Source organism: Carlito syrichta, unplaced genomic scaffold (assembly GCF_000164805.1).
Source record: "Carlito syrichta isolate Samal-C Ts95f unplaced genomic scaffold, Tarsius_syrichta-2.0.1 Scaffold255670, whole genome shotgun sequence".
Taxonomy (NCBI): domain Eukaryota; kingdom Metazoa; phylum Chordata; class Mammalia; order Primates; family Tarsiidae; genus Carlito; species Carlito syrichta.
The window spans coordinates 211,855-213,141 of NW_007199766.1; the positions used below are offsets into that span (position 1 = coordinate 211,855).

Consider the following 1,287-nt stretch of genomic DNA (forward strand, 5'->3'; position numbering starts at 1 on the left):
GGCCGGAAGCGGCCACTGCACTCCAGTCTGGGCGACAGAGTGAGACTCCAGCTCAAAAAATAAATAAATAAATAAATAAAAATAAAAAAATAAAAGTGAAACATAATATTATACCATGCTAAGGACATAAGCACAATGGCAAGTACAAATCACAGGCTTCAACTCCTTCATAAAGATATGTACTTAAGAAAATACTTACCACATTGCCTGTGTGAGAACTCAAAAAACAGCTAAGACTTTGCAAAATCCATAGTGAGCACAATGTTAAAATGAGTTACATGGAAGAGGAAGTTTAGTAATTTCCCCCACATAATCTCCCTTCACAGTACAGCATGATGCAATCACACAAGATGTTCTAACTCTTGAATTCATCCTCAGGGAATAAACAGAACAGTAGAGCATGAGTCCACACTTCTGCCCTTTGGGGGTTTACCCAAAGGCTGGTTTCTGTCCCAATTTACAGAGAAGACACATCCTAAGAACAGGTATGACAGTCTCCTAGAATCTCTTAGTGATTAGTGTCAATTAGTCTAGACAATGCAACTTTATAAACATTGTGACATGTACATCTTTGAATTTCAAATACCCCAATTCAATCAAAGTATGCCAAAGCATAGAAAGAATCAGGATAAATGACTCAATTAAAGGCACAATGATAATTTGTGGAGCTGCATATTACAAAACAATCTGAGAAATTTTCTAATAAAATGAAGAAAAATAGGAAAATCAACAACTTTATTGAACTCAAATTAGGATAAACACACACACAGTCAGACAAGTCATTATCAAAGTTTTGTGCTAACTGTAATCATAGTACTGAGGATACTGAAGGGGAGTGATCAGCTGAGCCAAGGAGCTTAAGGCTGTAGTGAGCCTTAATTGAGCCACCACACTCCTGCCTGGGTGATAGAGAACATGGCTGATAAAACAAAACCATGAAAAGGATTTTGACAACATCCTGGATACTGATATTGGTCTCAGTAATAATTTTTTTTTGACTACAGGAATAAAAGTAAATATAAACAAGTTGGAGACATCAAACTGAAAAGCTTCTGCATTGTAAAGGGAAAAAAAGAAGGCTTACAGGACAAGAGAAAATATCTGCAAACCAGTCAGGCTCAGTGGCTCAGCCTGTAATCCCATGCCTTGGGAGGCTGAGGTGAGTGGATTGCCTGAGCCTGTGGGTTCAAGACCCGCCTGGGCAACTTGGTGAGACCTCATCTCTACAATAAATCAAATAATTAACTGGGTGTGGTAGCACACACCTGTAGTTCCAGCTACTTGGAA

At 38.5% G+C, this 1,287-nt stretch overlaps 1 protein-coding gene across 1 annotated transcript in view; it reads right to left on the reverse strand.

Annotated features, from left to right (window-relative positions):
- The window catches only part of LOC103253877 (zinc finger protein 595-like), a 28,761-nt gene that overhangs the window by 21,591 nt on the left and 5,883 nt on the right, over positions 1–1,287 (reverse strand).